Below are 20726 nucleotides of genomic sequence, written 5' to 3'. Positions count from 1 at the left end.
TGAACTTCCCTGAGCTCAGAGAAACAACCAGAAGTTGAGTAGTTTCTAAAGTACTTCATATGTAAAAACTTCTTTGAGCAATTTGTAGAGGACCTTATGTAACAAATTATGCAAAACCTGTATTTTTTTTCTTTTAAAGCTAATACAGGTGATATAAACCACTGCTTTTTTTCAGGTTGTTTATATCACTGACCAAACACGCTTTGATTCATTTTCAACCAAGTCATTCCTGAGAACATATTGTCATCATTTCTACTTCTTCAGAGGAAAATATTTTATTTCCAGCAGGTCCATTGATTTAAAATTTTACAGAGTTTGTTTGCTAAATGGGTGAAGTTAAGTTTGTCAGGAGCATTGTAATATAGAGAACAGCATCATATATTAAGACTTTTTTCATCTTCAGCAAGCTGATACATCAATGGCAACTCCATCATCTGGGTATTCTTCGTGTCCTTGACTGCTCCTATAAATGTCTGTGTGATGTTAGAGAGTACATTATGGTTTTGGAAAGGTTAATTGTATTTCTCTCAGTGAACTAATAACGTGAACAACTCAAAAGTCCTGGTGCGCTTTGTAACTGCTACAGGAATCCCAGACTTTGTTTAAAATCCAGCCAGAGTTTATATACTCTGCAGGACCTCACTGACAGTTTACAAGTTCCACAAGATCTCACATGGATTTGACAAACCTTTGGGAGTCTGAGAGGTTTTATAGCCTCCATAGGAGCTCCTGCAGTTTTATAAACCTTGCAGGAGAACTTGTGTGGGTATATAAAAGTATTCAGTAGTCCATCAGGATTTTATAAAATCATCAGGAGCTTTTATTCTTTGTCCCTTCTGTCCCCTCACCTCAGGGTTCACAGCCCTAACATGCAAAACAAACCATCTCTACTCTGATACTTAATGTTTTGTAAGAACATCAAAAAGTCCTTTTCATCACAGAGTTGTTAGATACCTTCACCCAGTTAGTTTTGCTATGAAAGATCCTAAAGCTCCAACGTTTCCACTGTTTTTGAGTGATTTGAATTCCAGTAGAACAGCAGTGCAGAGTGACATAAATCCATATAGTGGAAAATTTAATGTCAAGAACTATAGCAATTTACTACAAAATTAGGAATCTGACCAAAATGCTAGTTTTCCTGGACAAAAGTTAAAACAAACCCATAAAAAACCGAAGATCACGTCATTTCTTTGTAAAGCATCACATGAAAGTGTTATAAATCCTCTACAACATGAAAGATTTTTTATTTGAACAACATAAGATTAATTTTAAATTTCTATTAGTTTTAATTTCCTTACCCAATGAAATATACAGACTTCATGAGAAATTGCATGTAATTGTCTGCATAATGTAGAAATATATAACAATTAAGGTAAAGATCACAGTAGAAACCCATTAAAATGTTCATTGAGGAAAAATTCTGCAATAATCAGCTTGTGAAGGTAAAAGCCTGTTTTCTCATTCACATTAATTTTAAGAGGCATTACCTGTTGCCAAGCACTAGTGAAAATTTGGCATTTATAAATAAAAAAAGTTATTCTTGAGTGCTACCTTTTTTTCAATCAGAAGATGCACACAGAGACTGTAAACAGAACCAGACCTAGATTTGTTACTTGAAGGAATCTCCTTTCATTATTTTCAGTCTGAAATTCATTGGAATAGAGGTCAAGACTAAGTCCAGTGCTCCTTCTCATTCTTCATTAATATATCATGTTACGGCAAATATTCTAAACATAGGAAAAATCACAATGGATTTTTTAGTTAATATCAAGAGCAATATAAGTTTTTCAGATGCATATAACCTTATATCTAGAAACTGAGAATTTATGAAACATTACAGATGAACATACACACTGTATACACACGCATTCCCCTGGTGAGATTAGGAATTAACATCTCCAGAGGAGGCATATGATGTCTGTTAATGGGATATCACACCCCACATATATATTCTTAATGTATGTGAAAATAATGCCTGGGGATTTTTACTTTCTCTGCAAGCTTCTCATATTGTAATGAACAAAGATTGCACTGCCATGAGGGCTTTTTTGCTATTATTATTCTAAATAGCCAGATGTAATAGGCAGATATCATTATATTGGGGTGGAGGATAGAGGTAGTGGAGTAGGGGCAGCATCAACTTTATGACCATATCTTTGTAATTTGGTTACTTACTTCGAGTGATGCTGTAGCTGTCATTAAGCATAGACTGGACAAAACCAACACTTAAGAACGCATTTTTTGCTCTTAGTTTTGCTCATCTATTACTGTCTGTGGGCTATCAGCTGAGGAGCAAAGCTAGAGAAGACAGTTGCAATGCAAACCCGTGAAAGACCTGTTTCATCTTCTGTGCATTGGGCATTTTTTCCAAGTTTTAGTTGTGGTAGTGCATAATATCAGTCACAATTGGCTTCTGGCTTTTAATAGGCTGTGCTTGGTAACTGTTACTGAAATATACAAATTTTAGGGTCAGTTAATGATGATCCAAACAGCCATAGCACTTCTGAAAATAAGGCAGATCACATGCATTTTAGATAAACCAGGAAAGTAAATGCCAGCTACACGTTAGTTCTCTAGTATAGCTCCCCTTTTTGTAGCTACATCATTTTGAATCATATACATTCTGGCAATGAGGAAATTTCTGCACCTTCCAGGAAGAAACCAACAGCATAAATCCATTTGTATTTTCTTCCTATATAACCTGTGATGTACAACGTTTGTTTTTTCCTCATATTTTACAGTTTTTTGGGTGTTATGGCAGTGTTTGTGGAGACAGATGATTCACTGTGTGGTGACTAAACATCTTTGGGCTAGGGTATTTTTTAAAATAATTTGAATTTCTATTCTATATTTGGTGCTTTCTCTAAGATTACACACATAGACACAAGTCCTACAATCAATATAGGATTTCTACTTTTGATTAAAAAGAAGTTGGATTTTAGTGGGGGTCTTTGTCATTATGATTGCAGGAAAAAGTTCTGGAAATTTGAACTCAAAAGCCATAATATAATACAGTGTTTTAAATATCATAAGGTTTATGCTGTTTCTCATTATTTTCTGCGACTGAGTGCAAAAGCATTGTGAATAGTGATATTGCTGTCTTTTCCATGTCTTGTCCTTTAGATTTTTGTCCTTAAGCTCTTCTGAGCAGGAATTGTGATGTTCTTTATACTTCTGTGCCTAGCACACTGGGATTGACAAGATTTGGGGCTCTATCAGCTGCCAACATATACAAGTGAAATAAAAAGAGCTGAAAACAAAACAAAGAGTCTCTTTAACATCTTTCATCCTTTGAGTGAGGGGATTTAGAAGAGAAGAAAAACATTAATTCCTCTGCTTTGTAGCTATTGCACTGGGATAGTGGATAGCCAAAGAATAAGGTCTCTTTCATTTAAATAACTATCTTTGTGCATGTCTATACTTCAGACTTCATTGCAGTATGCAGATATCCTAATACGCTAACACATGGGCAGTTGTCCTGCTGGAAAAACTATATTCCTATTACTTGCTAACCAAATTACACAGAAAAAAAAAAAAAAATAAAAAAATAATTAATTAGATTTTTTAAAAAAAAATAAATACCACCTTGTAAATCCTGCCAAAGACTGCAGTGAACTTGGCAGGCTGAATTCTAGGTCTTTCCAACTCTGTTAATATCATATACTGTGCCCCATGCACGGGCCTGAGTTCTTCCGAGGTACAGTATAATCTCAAGAAAGGAGATCCTTCAAGTTTCATGCTTTGTTGTGGGAAACAAATAATTTTTCTAGTCCTCTTAGTAGCTGCTTATCTCAGTTCTCTGTTGAATGAGTGAGTTCACTGGTCACTTTCCATTCTTTTTTGCAATGAATAACACAATGGTTACTGAAAAACAGAGAGGACATAAGGTGCCTTGCAGCTATGCTGGTAAAGACCAAATGTTGATGTTTGTTGGGTAAAACCTTTTGAACATTGTTTAGAAGTAGGCAGTACAAGTGTGATCATGATGATGAATCAGCTGTGATTATCCCGTTTCACCTGAAACCACCAGGCAGATTTCCTTTCTTGTACCTTTATCGTAAAGTAAATCCTTTTCAAGGAGCCAGTGACAACTCTAATGGATAATTTACAATCCACTGAGCTTCTGGATTAAATAGCACTGAGTCTGTAAACCAACAGGCTTCACAGAAAACACTAGTAATTTGTTTATTGCCCTCTCTCAGCTCCCCAATTACGATTGATCTCCGCTTAGCAGCCTAGTGCTGCTAATTGTTTGGAAAAGAATGAAATGACTTAATCTTTATAGGCATCTTCTAGCCTAGGGTTTGACTTCATAATTCACTGTGTCAATCTCTCTAAAGCAAAGTAAAGTGGAGTGCATAACTACATACTGTACTTTAAAAAATACTTAATTTATAAGCAGTAAAGTCTAGACAGTCTCTGCTGAATATCTGACAAAACTGTGCCACTGATGGCATCTGGCTTTTTGCCATGGATATACAGGGGGGCTGAGCTTAAGAGAGTACTTGTCTGTGCCACTGGCCTGGCAAGGCTCACACTTGAGACAGGATTTAATCAGTTCGTTATCTCCTTATCACTTTTAGGGTGTTGATCACTGTGAGTATTTAGCAGGAGGAGGAACATCTGCAGATGCAATCAATTTAAAAGGTTTCATAAGCTGTTTCTTAGTATTACACTTAGCTGGAGATGAATTTCTATTTTCACTCTATTGCTGGATCTCTCCTGCACTAATACCGCACAATCATTTGCAATTGAAGTTGTACCAAAAATGTCAGTGGACAAGGGAAGGAGTATGACTCTTCAGCTCTGTGGGTTCATGAATGTGAGACATTCATGCCTAAGTCAAAAATTCTGGTACCTGCTCCAGCCCAGGTTGGAAACAGTTCATGTTGTTGAACACAGTTTCACTAAACGTGGAATAGTCTGAAAAGGACCCACTTTCTTATGTTTTTTAACCTAGCTGTCAGAGCATTTACTTGTGAGGTAAGAGCTCTTTGTAGAAGGAGGAAGATGGAGAGATTAGAAACTCCATGCGTTATATCCATCTCAGTGCTTTTTCTTTGGTGATACCACATTAAGAAGAAGAAGAAGAAGAAGAATAACAACAACAACAATAACAACAACAGGAGAAGAAGAAGAAGAAGAGGAAGAAGAAGAAGTAGAAGTAGAAGGAGAAGAAGAAGGAGAAGGAGAAGGAGAAGAAGACATTAAAAAGACAGTGTGCATTTTCTTTTGGTAATTTTAGGGTTGAATTGCCCATATTGCAGGGTCTTTTTTTCAAAATCCCTTACGAACAGGCTCCAAAACTCTCTCAAAACACTAAATGGTATGATTTGCATCCTTCTCAAGAAAGAAAATGTATTAATGAAATGTTAGGCAAGATGGGTGTTTGCAGAATTCCTTCCCTCCGGCCCATAACTGTATTTTAGAATAATAGCCAGTAAATCAGTGATGTATTCTGTGCTGGTTTTGCCTGTATCTCAACATCCTTATTTTTGCTTTCAACACTTATTTTGCATGATTTCACACCATTGAGGTCTGACAAAGAATCTTACTCTGATCTATTTTTTCTCATGTTTGCTGTTCCCCAGCCATTTAGGGCTACTTCTGGCTCACATCATGAGATAATGGGATGATAGGATGGGTTTTCCAGATGTGTCTTTGCATACGTTCTTTCCCTGGTTTCAACTCCCATCTTCTGAGTCAATTTGATTATGTTGTGTGGTACAAGCTTAGGGGGCATCAGGAGAAATTATTGCACTTGTCAGAGAAACAGCAGTGGAGGATCAACAGTCAATAAGAGAGCATCATTAGAACTGATTCAGACAGGGTCTCCCGGGATAAAATAGTTGGCCAGAGTAGGAAAAACAGTCTACTCAAGTATGCAGATAACTGTCAGAGCCTTCACAGGCTGATTAGTAGGGGATACCTGACAAAGGGGACTGCAGCTTCATAAGAAGGGGATTCTCCCATTGACCACTACAAAAATAAAGACATCAGAAACAGAAAGGCTGGAAAGAAAAACAAAACAAAACAGGTGTGATAGCAGAAACAGGATGTTTTTCAAAAACATATTAAAAGTTCCAGAGTTTTTATCACGATTTTATGGAAGGAAACAAAGACACAGGAGAACATCTGCATGTTCTGCCTGCATCTTGCAGTAAGCCACAGTGCCCATGAATGTGTTGCTGGGGGTACTGTGGTGGGTTCATGCTGGTTCTGCAGTTAACTTTTGCTTTGCATGGGCTAGGATCAGGTGCAGCAACTGAGACAGAGAAACCGCAGAAAGGCAGTGCTGAAGTCCGGCAGAAATAGTGAAAACACATGATCTGATAGTCCGTTTAAATGGACCAGCAGCTCAGTTCATCCCCATCACAAAAAGTTTAGTTTGGCTTTCAAAACTATTTTGCAGTCACAAGAGATAAACCCTCTGGTGAGACCCCCTGCAGTGCTGGTCCAGCTCTGGATCCTCAGCACAGGACACACATGGACCTGCTGGAGAGGGACCAGAGGAGCCACAGCAATGATCTGAGGCTGGAACAGCTCTGCTGGGGACAGGCTGAGAGAGTTGGGGTGTTCAGCTGGAGAAGAGAAGCTCTGGGGAAACTTTAGTGTGGCCTTTCTGGACTTAAAAGGGGCTGATAAGAAATATGACGGACAGACATTTCAGCAGGGCCAGTTGTGACAGGACAAAGGGTGATGGTTTTAAACTGAAAGCAGTGTAGGGGAAAGGGGCCTGGAGGTGCTGGTGGACAGCAGGATGAGCATGAGCCGGCACTGGGCCCTTGTGGCCAGGAAGCCAATGGTACCTGGGGTGGGTTAGAAGGGGGTGGTCAGTAGGTCAGAGAGGTTCTCCTGCCCCTCTGCTCTGCCCTGGGGAGACCACACCTGGAATCTTGTGTCCAGCTGTGGCCCCTCAGTTCCAGCAGGACAGGGAACTGCTGGAAAGAGTCCAGCGCAGCCACCAAGATGCTGAAGGGAGTGGAGCATCTCCCGTGTGAGGAAAGGCTGAGGGAGCTGGGGCTCTGGAGCTGGACAAGAGGACACTGAGGGGTGATCTCATTAATGTTTACAGATATATAAAGGGTGAGTGTCAGGAGGATGGAGCCAGGCTCTTCTTGGTGACAACGAATGATAGGACAAGGGGTAATGGGTTCAAATTGAAACACAAGAGGTTCCACTTAAATTTGAGAAGAAACTTCTTCTCAGTCAGGGTAACAGAGCCTGGTCCAGGCTGCCCAGGGAGGTTGTAGAGTCTCCTCTGCAGACATTCAAAACCCACCTGGACACCTTCCTGTGTAACCTCACCTGGGTGTTCCTGCTCTGGCAGGGGGATTGGACTAAACGATCTTTTGAAGTCCCTTCCAATCCCTGACATTCTGTGATTCTGTAAAGGAGGGAGATTCAGGCCGGACATGAGGAAGGAATTGTTGGCCCTGAGGGTGGTGAAAGCCTGGCCCAGGTTGGCCAGAAAGGTGGTGGATGAACCATCCCTGGAGACACTCCCGGCCAGGCTGGACAGGGCTCTGAGCAGCCTGAGCTGGTGAAGATGTCCCTGCTCATGGCAGGGTGGCACTGGGGGAGCTTTGAAGGTCCCTTCCAACCCAAACTATTCTATGATTCTGTGATTCTACAAAGTAGGTCAACTGGCACAGGAGCGAGTGTACACATCTCCCAACATTTTCAGTTGGGGAAATGAATAAACATACCTAGAGCAAGAGTATAATCTTATGTCACGAATATATTTGATCTAAAATAAATTGCAGTAAAACTTTCACTAAGGAGGAATTCCAGTAGGCAATATCCTCTCTTAAGACTTCTTCAAAGTATCCTCAAGATTTTTAGCACAATTATATCCAGACTTAGTAAAATGCCAACTCCACTTGGCAACTGACTATTTTTTATTCATAGTCCCTGGAGTGGTAGCTTAAGACATTCCTCAGTATACTTCACCTGTCTGAAACACTTTCACATGTTCATAGGGCTAAATTAAACTGAAATTACTCTTTTTTTATAATCCACAGTACAGCTCTTAGATAATCCCTAAAATAATTCTGAATAAAAATATGCCATCAAACAAGCTTTCAGCATCTGCTCATTACATTGTCTAAAGTCACTATGCAATATATTTCTAATTGTCTCAGTTGTTTTCCTCAGATTTATTCTAATTCTATGCTAATAAGTATGAGTACTAAATTCCTGATCCTTCTGTGGTAAATAATACATTTAAAATCTCAAGTGAAAGGTTTAGATCAGGAAGTAAACTGACTATCTGCAATGTAGTAATGGCTGAGAAAATCTTTGAAAGGTTGTGAATACATGAGAATGAATTCCTCCAAATTTATGCTAATAAATTTGAATTTGAAATAATATCTTCTGAATAGAGATGAACCACTTAAAAGCACCACATTCACCAAGACTTCAATTTGGATTCTAGTACAAGAGAGAATAAACAAAAAAACAAAAAAAAAGCACAAAACCAACAAAAAATCATCTGCCTTCCAAATTCCACTTTTTCTTGTTTTGGAGTTCTTCACTGCCGTTTACTCAGTAACAACAAAATATCCTTAATGTTGTTGACAGCCTGTCTTCCCTTCACGCTACCACCCGAAGCACAATGTAATGTCTAATTGGTCTCATATCTGAAATTAGAACTAAATCTGTGATTTCCCGATGAAATTTTACATTTCTAGGATGGTTCCACCTTCATACCTGCACAGCCACTGTGAGATGGTTTCTCTCCTTAACGTGGTCCTCAATTATGCACTGTCTGGGCACAGGCATTATATCTCCTCACCCTTAGATGCTCGTCACACTCTTGAGCTTTGCCCATGGGCACATTGCTGCTGTTATTAGAGTTACTGGCACCAGTAGGAGTCTAGGAGTAAATTTTAGCATTTCTTTGGGTTTACGTTTCACACTGGACCTAAGCAAGCCCAGTTCAGTTTTCAATTTATTTTAATCTTTATTATTAAAATACAGCAGTTGTCAGCTACACACTAATAAGCAAACAATATTGAAAAGAGACTCTGACAAAATAATATTGTTTGAGTGCAATGTTTCCTTGTATATTAAGTTCAGGTTCTGAATTGTAAGAATTCTGAATTGTGAGAATTATTAAGTGAACAGTGTAAGGTAACTGTCTCGGAGGTAGGAAACAATGAAAAACACAATGAATAACTATTATTCATACAGTGTGAATGCTTCCTAAAGTAACTTAGATGCTTCCTTTTCACTTGATAGTGCTTTTTGTTTCCTCTATTAAATAGTGCTTAAAAACCACAACTTCAGTCAATCAGTAAACAGGATCATTACTTCTAAGTGTTTCAGATTTTGAATCAAGGGTTTCATTTAATTTTCCAAGTGGAATAATGCATATAGATGAGGATGTCAAATTGCAAATAACCTGTATTAGAATGGCACATACAGTGCTTATGGTAAGTAATCAACATTATTGACTTAGCTTAGGGATTTAAAATGCTGAAAAACACTAACAGAATAAATTGATTGGAAGAATGGAGATGTGCATCACTGTGTTAAAAATCTGAAATGAGAGGAAAATGATGCAATAGTATTTTGTAATTCAGAAATATATATGCATAGATATACATACAGGTATATATGAATAATGCCAGTATTATTGATTTAAATTTCCATAGGGATAAAAGAAAGCATACTGACTTTGATTTGAATTATTATGCTGGGATTCATTGTCAATATGTTAAAATACAAATTGTTGGCTACATAACGTCCCTGCTGAACTTTTTCCATTAGTAATTAATGGCCATCCAGTCTTACTTTTTATAGTTTTGAATGTTATTTATCTTTTCCTCCTTCTTTAATCACGATTGTCATGCCAGAAACCTTTCCAGAGATAATGACAAAGTTCAAACAAGTGATTTCTAAATCCAAAGGCTATAGACTTGTGTCAGTCAGTGGGAGCATTGCCACATAACACTTAGAGGTGTTTTATATAACCCAGTTTATGTGGCTGCAACTCAGAACAGGACATTTATTTGTAAGAGTGAATAAGACTTGTGCCATAAGCAAGTTTAGCCAGGAAAGATGCTGCTGCTTGTAAGGATTTTGTCTAATATTTTCAGCTGTAGGTGAATGTGATCCCTGGATTTGTTGTTGATTGTTGTTCGTGGGATTCAGTGTATGAAACACAAAGCATGCCAAAGCCCAGTGGTGATATCCTTACCCATATTAAGAGTGTCTTTAACGCCGCAGCTTGCCTTGTTGATTTCATTGAGACTACTTGCTGTGCAAAAATATTAATTGCAAGAAGAATATCACGATCTGGCCTTGAGTGCAGAGCGGCTGCCCATGCAGGAACTCTAGTTCACAAGCGGTTTCACTGCAGAGTCACCTTGGGCTGGTATCTTGTCAGATCTCATAAATGCCATGTCCATCCTACCCAGCAGCTGGGTAACACAACCTGGGGGAAAACCCACGTGGGTGAACATCCCCATGTGGCAATGCCACGTCCAGGCTCAGATAAAAGCAGACGAAGCTTATATTTCTTAAAGGTCTGCTTTTTTCTTTTTTTTTTTTTTTTTGGTAGGCGTTATTAAGCTACATGGTCCTTGACTGCTCCTGGATCACTGGATTCTGAGTTGTTGTGTAGGGTTTCATTCTACCCCATAGGTCACTATGTTGGCCATGGATAAAGCATTGTCTCTCTACCTGTAAATAGGTGTAATTTGGAAAGCAGCAGCGGATTTGGTGGTATGGAAAGTGCCGTATAATGGCCCGGTTCTGCAATGGCTCTTTGAAGCTATGCTAGGGGTAAGAAGCAATGGGTCAATGCCTCCCTCTGGTTTTGAAAGCATTAGTGGAAATTTTGCCTGAGCAGAAACTGTGTCATTAGCCCTTTGTGTCAGATGCTTTCTATACACCTGTTCTGTCATGCAATGTTCATGCTGTAATAATAATGTTATATCACTGCTGTTCATCTAGGTTAAGCTACTCTGTAAACCGCCCTAGTGAAGTGAATAACCCGTTTCCAATGCTTTGCTTGGCCGACAACATTTGTAGTCTAAAGCTCACCCAAACATTTACATCTATATGTGCCTGAATGTGCGTGTGTGGAAATATACATATTAATTACAAATCTGCCTATGTTAGCCTTGCAAATGAAACCATGTTCAGTTAAGCGTGTAAGAGCTGTGATACATGAAATGCCAAACGTCTTGCTGCCCATGCAACTTAATTTGGACTTCTAGGGTGTCCAGTGTATCTGCTTACTGATGAACGGGGAACTTTCTGAAAACTGTACTCAGATAGTTCAATTTATTTTTTTTTTCAGCTGATAGGCATAAAAGGACTGTGAATTTTGTGAACGGCAGTAAGGAGCAATGTTTCTTAACTTCTAAGTGCTTGACTTTCACCTAAATATTGCTTCTATTTTATATATATTTTTTTAAATCTCATTGTCACATAAGTAGCTTCGTCAAGAGAAATATCCAGAATAAATTGTTGTATAGCTGCAAAAATGGATAGAAAGATAGATAGATAGATAGATAGATAGAGATAGATAGAGATAGATAGGTAGACAGATAGGTAGACAGATAGATAGACAGATAGATAGGTAGGTAGGTAGGTAGGTAGGTAGGTAGATAGATAGATAGATAGATAGATAGATAGATAGATAGAGATAGATAGAGATAGATAGGTAGAGAGATAGGTAGACAGATAGATAGATAGAGATGACAGATATGATAAATAGAGACAATAGATAGACAGATAGATAGATACAGATAGATAGATAGATACAGATAGATAGATAGATAGACAGATAGACAGATAGATACATAGATACATAGATACATAGATACATAGATACATAGATACATAGATACATAGATACATAGATACATAGATACATATAACAAAAAACTCATTCCTACCCCCAGTTCCAGAATTTCTCTTCACACATGCAAAAACCTGCTTTTCTGTTATATATCAACAAGTGCTCTTGAGCTTTGTTACTCCTGGGGTTTACCTTTGACCAGCAACTGTCAAACACTGCAGTTACAAGAAAAGGGAGGGAAAACAAAATCAGTTGTGGAGTTGGTCTGTGGCATTGAAGTACCTGGTCTCATCCTTCCATATCCCCATCCCCGGGGGTCTCGCACCCCGGCCAGGTGACCTGGCAGCTTCTGGACCCTCCCGGGGCAGCTGTGCTGCCTGCAGCTGCCTCCACACTGCTCTCCATCCTGCTCACTTTTTCAGCAGGGTTTGGCAGCTGCAATTTCCTGGGGAACACGAAAGCGAGTGAAAGGAAATGGCAATTATCAGCTATTCATATGGCAGCAGAACCTGAATGGGATTTCATGGGACAAATAAAAGAGCACTTCTCCCACCCAGGAGCCTCTGCCGGCTCAAGCCGTGGAGGTTTCAGAGCTATGAGAATCTTTTATAGTGGAAAGCTGGAGCTCCAGCTTCCCCTGTAGCACTAGGTTTATTTGTCACCATTCATAATGTTAAATTCAATAAATTCAGCCTTCCACTCTCTATTTTTGGGGTTCTATACTTCCATGCTGTGTCTAACAGCCATTGGTGGCAAACTGGTTATATTCTGGGATGTAGAAATGGCCCAGGAAAGGCCAAAGTTTATTTTCTTTCTGATTGCTTGCTATTGCATTTTACCCCTTTCAGCTCCAAGTATTAGTGCATCCATTCAGCTTCTAACTAGGATTGCACAATTTAATTCTTCTCCTCTGGGCTATACAGATGACATGCTTCATGTAACAGCAGCTTTGAGTGTATATATCCTTGTAATATATTTGTAACTGCTGCTTCAGATGATAGGAGCACCAGCACTCCTGATGTTCCCAGCCACATCTGGGCATTCACCAGGGATCATTTCCCCAGCATGCTGGAAGAGAACTCCGTGAACCTCCTGCTGTGTTTCCTCAGTTGAGACCGATGTTACTGCTGTAACAGAAGAGCTATGCTTCTGTTAGCAATAACGACTCAGTACATTGTGGCGGATTTCGCTTTTTTCTCCAAGTTCTGTTTGGAGACTGTTGTGTGGGTGATACCACCCTCAGTTGGGTTTTCTGGATAGTTTACTGCTCTCCTCACTGTGGTTTTGCACATCATCCTTATGTGGAAAGATCATGAGGAATTTTATTGCATCAGGTCAGGGTTAACTGAGAAGAGAATCTGTGTCTTAATCAGTTTTTGACATGGCAAATTTGAACATGTGTAGGTGTATAAAGGTTTGGTGATGGGACCTCACACTGTGATGGGACTGCTGCATCCCAAGCACTTTCCAATGCACAATGGTCTGTTTTGCTCAAGAACATAGATCATAGATCTATGATCGTAGATCATAGAACATATGATCATAGAACCATAGAATGGTTTGGGTTGGAAGGGACCTTCAAAGGTCCCCCCATCCTACCCCTGCCATGAGCAGGGACATCTGCACCAGCTCAGGGTGCTCAGAGCCCCGTCCAGCCTGGCCTGGGATGTTTCCAGGGATGGATCATCCACCACCTCTCTGGCCAACCTGGGACAGGTTCTCACCACCCTCAGTGTAAAATTCCTTCCTCATGTCCAGGACATGATGGAAAAGGCTGAAGCAACACATCCTTCCAATTTCACTGAATATGGTATAACTTCATAGGACTTTATAATCCTCATTCAGAGGGTATTTATTTTTGCTTATTGGTCATTGTACTAAGCTTTTAACATTCATTACTGTTATTTATTGTTTTATGAACTTTATACATTATTTAAACTCACAAATTAAGAGCCTGCATGTATATGATTTCACATTCTCTCACTTAGATACTTGAGCCAGTATGAGCACAGTAGGATTTTGGGGTTTCTTATCTTTATCCTTTTTTACCCCCACCAAGAGATTTGTTTAGACTTCTATATCCAGTATTTTAAAAGAGTGTAATAAATGAAAATGCTGATACAAAACCCACTGCATTCCTAAAAATAAAAAAAAAAATAATAATAATAACAATAATAATAATAATAATCTTGTTTCCACAATAAGATATTTACAATGTTAAAATATTTTCCGTAAAAAGTGCCAGTGTCATTTATGGCAAACATTGTAGACATCTAATAAAAGCTCTTTCCATAATATTGTTTTTTCCAACAGAATTTGAAATTTGCGAGGCCAAATGAATGACTTGCACATTTGAAGCCAAGAGCTGTAGCGTTATTTGGGTCAGGTCATCTAGCACGGAGCTGGGAACCAGTCACAACAATTAGTCCAAGAACTAGTCACAGAAGACCTGTCCAGAGGCATCTTTGCACCCTCAGCCTTGGAGGGAGGCCTGAATTATGGTGGAAAAATTACATTCTATTGTTCCCCAGGCTAGGATTCAATTCACAGTTCATACCACTATGTCTCGTTACTGATGCACCAAAATACAAGATCATGGTACTGAATGTGGTGCTCCCCGGTGCGGTTTTCTTTGAGTTAGCTGATGCTCACATCACTTGTCAAGAGAGAGTGATTGCCATCTCCATGAAAAAAGGGTTCACCACTACAACTATTTTATTACCAAGGAACAGGTAGCAAGGGTAACCTCAGCTCACTGAAACCTCTTCAGGCTTAGTAACTTCCAAAACACAGCAAACTCTTTAAAATGTTGTGAAGAAAAGAAAAAGAAAACATTCCAAGCATAACTAAATGACTTTACAGGAAGACATGCAAAAGGTCTAATTTAGTAACTGCCTGCATCATAAAATATTAGTCAAGTGCTAGCATAGCCATTAATACTCTTTTAACACAAAGCAATTTCACAGCCTCATTTACCAACTGGAATCTCCCAAGTCTAGTTGGTAATTGCGCTTTTTATTCATCTCGGTAAATTCCATTTAGTGCTTTTTAGCAGTTTCTTAGCATAAATGCATCGAATGTTGTTAAATTGGATTAATAGCTTTTATATGTGATATATGTTATGTATACCTTTAACTGAAGGTGTTTCAACTTGTGACATTCTTTTTTATAATGCACATTTTCCTTTTCTATTTTTTATTGATTTTTTTTTCCCATCCCACTGGTAATATTTTTGATATTTATGATTTACAGATTATATATAGGCGCTTGTAGGGGTCATAGGGTTACAGTGATCTTTAGCTCACTTTACATTGTTTTGACATAACACAAGCTTCAGGATAAAATGTCTTCAGGTGGGCTAGAACCTAGATAAATAATTAGAACTATTGTACAGTTATGCATTTATTTTAAATTTACATCTGTCTAATTCTGCTCAAAACAGATGCAAAATTGGAGTACTGTGCACTGGCCTCATATTTTAAAATGCTCCTTAGGAACACATTTATTTGAATTATAACCAGATGTTTACTTCAGTCTCTCTTGAGTTCCTTCATGATGTTTCCTGTAATTTTTTAAGTAAAATCTTGATAAAGACTGAAATTGTTAAATTAGGTATCTAGGGCTCAAGTGCTTTCAAATGCTACAGCATTCAGCAGCCAGAGTACGTCAGTCAGATTGGTGCATGTCTACATGAGAGGACTTTTTAGCCTGCAATTTAGTGACTAGTCAGTCAGTACTCGAAAATAGCTGACTGATTAACTGACGTCATCAAGCACCATCCTCATTCATCTTTTGTGTCATGTTCCCTGCTTTCCTCATGATAAAAGACAAGAGGGGCAGAAGTACAGAATCACATAATTGCTCCTCTTGAAGCCCTTTATGGAGCAGCATGAGAACACCAACACAGCAGCAGGTCTCAGCACTACTAAGTGGGGGATGAACAAATAAGCCGAGCCTTATAGAGAGCAAAAATGGAGGAAAGGAGGTTCCCATTGCAGGTGTCTTGTGAGAAGGAGGAAGAATTTTACACTGAGGGTGGTGAGAGCCTGTCCCAGGTTGGCCAGAGAGGTGGTGGATGAACCATCCCTGGAGACATCCCAGGCCAGGCTGGACAGAGCTCTGAGCACCCTGAGCTGGTGAAGATGTCCCTGTCATGGCAGGGCGGAAATGGGGGACCTTTGAAGATCCCTTCCAACACAAACTATTCACAGAATCACAAGATGTCAGGGATTGGAAGGGACCTCAAAAGATCATGTAGTTCAGTTCCCCTGCCGGAGCAGAAACACCCAGATGAGGTTACACAGGAAGGTGTCCAGGTGGGAAGGTGTCCAGCTCTCCTGAGTAGGAGACTCCATAGCCTCCCTCAGCAGCTTATTCCAGTGTTCTGTTACCCTGACTGAGAAGAAGTTTCTTCTCAAATTTAAGTGGAACCTCTTGTGTTTCAATTTGAACCCATTACCCCTTGTCCTATCATTCGTTGTCACCAAGAAGAGCCTGGCTCCATCCTCCTGACACTCACCCTTTATATATTTGCAAACATTAAGAAGGTCACCCCTCAGTCTCCTCTTCACCAAGCTCCAGAATCCCAGCTCCCTCAGCCTGTCCTCATAAGGCAAATGCTCCACTCCCTTGATAATCTTTGTGGGTCTGCACTGGACTCTCTCCAGCAGTTCTCTGTCCTTTTGGAACTGAGGGGACACAACTGGACACAATATTCCAGGTGTGGTCTCACCAGGGCAGAGTAGAGGGGAAGGATTCTATGATTCTATGAATACAACAGCTCCTATTTCCCTCAGCTCACTCCAGTCCCAAGGGTACATACCTGATTCCAACCTGGACCCTGCCCTCGACAGCATCTCCTGAGCTTCTCTCCTCATGGACCAGCATTATTGAAAAAGGAAGCTCAATGAAGCTGCAAACAGAAATCCAGAAGTGAAAAAGCAGAGAGTCTGAATGGAGAGGCTCAGCTGTGAAACAAGACAAAAGACTGATACTGCAAAATACAAGATATAGTCCCAGTAAAAATATGTATATACACTTATATGTATATATATTTATAAACACATGGTATGATATTTTGAGCCATAGTTAGGAGACAAGCAGTAAACACAGAAAGGGGTTGTGGATCCCACTGGCATCTGTTTGAGTTGATCTGTGTCCCTTCTTCTGGCTTCCCTACTTGCAAAAAAAGGCTCCTGTCCTAACTTCCATGGTATATTTAACACATACATCAATGATTTGAAATACTAGCTCTTTCACAATGAGCTGTAGTTGTTTGGATATTATTTAGGTACATCTCATTCACTTTCTAGGATCTATTATGGAAAGTGTAAACAAATGTGAGAAAAACTCCTTAAAGTGTAAGGTACCAAAATTTGTTGTAGCCCTTCAGTTTTTGCAAGTTTATCTCTGACAATGCGGCACAGCAAATACGTGTGTGTTCTCACATTTCTGAGAGTTTCCAACACCTGCTGCCATTAGGAAAACTTCCTTTATGTTCTCAAAGCTGCTGACAAGATTGGAAACTGAGCCCCTATTTGGCCTGGGTGTCTGAGCACAAACTATTGCTAGATGTGGCAACTGCAATGTATGCATCCGCCTACAATAAATAAGACTGCTTTTTAATCAATCTGATGTCACTAGAACACATGTTCTTGGTGTTATTTAATGATCTGCAGCAAATATTTGGGCACAGAAGAACATTCTACTTGGGAGACATGACGTGTGGTTGACAACAAGTAACATGAGGGAAGGTGTAGTGTTCAAAGATGAATTTATCAAAGGCAGGAAGAGATAGGAAGACCACACCATGGTCGTTTTTCTTCATAAGGAAGTCTATGCAGTTTGATTTCTTTCTCCAGACCAAACTAAGAGTGTCCCAGTAGCTCAGTTCTAGTTTTGGTCTCTCAATATTGTTGCACAACAAAATGAGACCATTCACTCCTAAGAAATATCACCAGCTTTGTTCCCAGGGTGAACAGTCCCATTTCTGATGACTGCCATGCACTAATAAAAGTTGAGTGATATTTGTAATCCTTTATTTTCTTTCATTCAAGGGATAGAAGCAATGATTCAATTTTAATCCTCCAGTTTTCCACTTCAGAAAACAGTTTCCACCTTTGTTTCAATTCAAAAAGTAGTCTTATTGTTTGCATACAGAGTATATTTTATTATGATGTTTTTATCTCTGAAATCTGTAACATTTTATTGCTGTGCTAGGGACAGGTGTCGGTGATGTATTTCTTGCGTGCACCAATCCATTATAGGTAGTGCATTTCCTGCATTAGGAATTGTCATTCATAAAATACACAATACTCACATGAATTGGCATTGAAGACACAGTAAGCTTAATTTTTTGAGCACAAAATGTCAGCCTGTGTACTCGGGGCTAGTTTTGGTTTTATTTAAATCTTGTGTTTCTTCTTTATTTTGTAGTTAAGGAGGAAGTGTAATTGCATGATCGGGTCCTGTCCAGTCAAAATCAGTGCTTTAGAAAGAGAACCAATCTACAGCATGAGCTCTTCAAAGTTCAGACCAGAGTTCAAACATTGCCATTCACAGGTCGATATGTGCAGGTAGGTAGACAGGGAGACCAAAGAATTGATTGCTCACTACACTGACAAACCTCATTCATGACTTCTGCTGTGGCTAAGGGAGGTTTCTTTCTTCTTTAATAATCACAATGATTAATTTGGAATTCAAAGTACCATTGGAATACAAAATCATGACCAACAGAAAAATTTAAACATCTTGTTTCTGTCAACTGAGATTGTTTTTCTTCCATACTCTGCTTGACAGTAGTTTATATCTTTTGCCAGAATACTGCCAAAAATCTTTTAAGACCTTTCCATTTTTCTTTGCTGGAAGAGCATAGTAAGGATTGGATGGAAATCAGAAATCTTCCCATATGCCCTGTAATCTTTAATTTAGGAAAATTCAAGTTCTGAATCTATTTTTCCATTGCTCACTGTCTTGATGAAGTAACCCTACCAGGTTCCAAAATATGATCATCCCAGAACGTTAATCAGGATGACTCAAGTTTGAGTTCTTTGGTTTTTTTTTTTCAATTCCTGTTAATTTTTAGCTACGTGGCCTCATACCAACAGTGCTACAGGTAGCATAAGGGAGATAATTTAATTAAAGTCAGAGAGGTAGAGTGAGGAAATTAATGCAATTATAGTTTCCTCTGCAGAGGAGGAAGATAGGGAAGTGTGTTTTCTGGTTAATAAAATATTGTTCAATATTTAACATAAGGTAAAATAATGTTAATAGAAAGAGTGGATAACACTGCCCAGGAAGAAGCAGATTCTTTTCTACTTCTCAAAAAAGAACCATTCACCTATAACAGCTAACCACTCTGTTACTTCACAGAATATTAATACTAAGATTGCCACTACTTGTGTATTGTTGTTTGTTTTTTTTTTTAATTAACAGTTGCTGCCTTTTTAGTACAAGGCCTTAAAGAAAGGATTGATCTTCTCATAAACAGAAACTTCTTTTTTTTCTCTCTGTTGTACTTATATTTGTGGAATACATGGTGCAGTCTGTCTTACACAGCAAAATGCACATTAAATACTAATGTACAGGGAAATGTGGCACCTTGCTTCAACAAAAAGATAATCTATATGAGCACTGAAACATGCTTTTTTGTGAACCCCTGGGTGAAGAGCATTTTAGTCAAATGAATATTTGTATAATGGGAATACAAAAGAGGGTCTGTGTCTGTGCATACTCGCTGAAGTAAGTATTCATCTGTCTCTCTAAGCAGCCCATATTGGTACAAAAATCAGAACATTTTTACTCTTTTACTTAATACTTCCTTCATTTATTCCTGAAGGGTTTTGTCACTAACCTGCTTTCACCTGTGACAGCCACAGGTAAATCTCAGATTAAAATTTCTGTTCCAATCTAAAATGGATCCTTTCTAATACTGCCCGAGGCTGCTTAGGTTATGAATTTTGTGGTGTGTTAGGATACTCTTCAGTGATAAGAAAAGAGCAGAGATTAGATATGTTCCAAGCTGTGTATATGTTCTCCCTTTCAAATGGCTGAGAGAAGCAGCCTTTAAAAGAATGTTTCATTTTTATTTTTTTTTCCTGAATTGATATGTGGTGTATTTCTTTCTTACACAAGGTGACAGCATGTGTGAGATGTAAAGACTAGTTTGCTCAGGCAATTACCCCTTGTTGATAGCAGATTATTTCCTCTGGCAAACTTGAAAATAACTTGTTGGTGTATAAGTTACTGCTGTTCTGGGGATGCAGTAATTTACTCTCCTGTCTCTTTTACGAGCACATTTATTTTAATCAGTAGAGTTTGGAATGGCTCTTTTTCATCTAACTCCATTTCTTTTGGAGTTATGCACCCTCTTATAATGTAACAAAGGAGAGTGCATTTGCAAACACAGGAGAAAAGAGATTTGATGTATTACAGAAGAGCATTCCTTATATAGGAAATCATATCCCATGCTCTTTTTCCGTGTAAAGAATGTAGCATTCATTTTCTACCGCAGTGGCCCAAATTATTTTTCTGAATAAGGCAATGTTTCACCTCAGTGAGTTACCAGACATTATCACTCACAGCTGAGATCAGTGTCTCAGAAAATAGTGATCACACACTATTGGGCTGTGGAATTGTGCCACAGAAAATCAAGACGATTTCTTTTGGGTTGTTTGCTTATTTTTGTTTTTTTCTTGTTGGTTTTTTTTTTCCATTTTTCTTTCATCCTTTTCTCTTTTTTTTTTCTTCTTCTTTTCTTTTTTTTCTTTTTTTTTCTTTTTCTGGTTTAAAAACTTTTAAGTAAACTATGCATTTTATGGTGCATCTAATGAATGCTATATTTTGCAGAAAAGATCCCATACCATGAATGAAGTGTTGCCTGTCAAACAAAATGCTTATTTACACTTGAATG

Source organism: Nesoenas mayeri (genome assembly GCF_963082525.1).
Source record: "Nesoenas mayeri genome assembly, chromosome: Z".
Lineage (NCBI taxonomy): Eukaryota > Metazoa > Chordata > Aves > Columbiformes > Columbidae > Nesoenas > Nesoenas mayeri.
The sequence above is the reverse complement of the archived record's forward strand: the minus strand, read 5'-3'. Positions refer to the sequence as shown.